Raw genomic sequence first — 263 nt, 5'->3', positions numbered from 1 at the left:
AGCGCGGAGGGCGCACCCTGTCCCGGGCCTCAGTGAGATAAGGGCAGCAAGTGAGATGAGCCGCAGAACGAACTTAGGGGGACACCCAGGCGCGATGGCCTGGCTCCCCGCAACCAAGGAGGAGGTACTCGTTCACACCTGAGCTCCGCGGGCGGGATCCTGCAAGCGGCCAGGTGCGGGGTGCGACTGGGACTCGCTGCCAGAACCCGGCCAACCGGGAGAAAATGATCCTGTTTGGCCTCTGAAGTGATCGCGTGTCCTCT

This window comes from Bison bison, unplaced genomic scaffold (assembly GCF_000754665.1).
Source record: "Bison bison bison isolate TAMUID 2011002044 unplaced genomic scaffold, Bison_UMD1.0 scf7180017864320, whole genome shotgun sequence".
Lineage (NCBI taxonomy): Eukaryota > Metazoa > Chordata > Mammalia > Artiodactyla > Bovidae > Bison > Bison bison.
Note: the sequence above shows the minus strand (reverse complement) of the source record.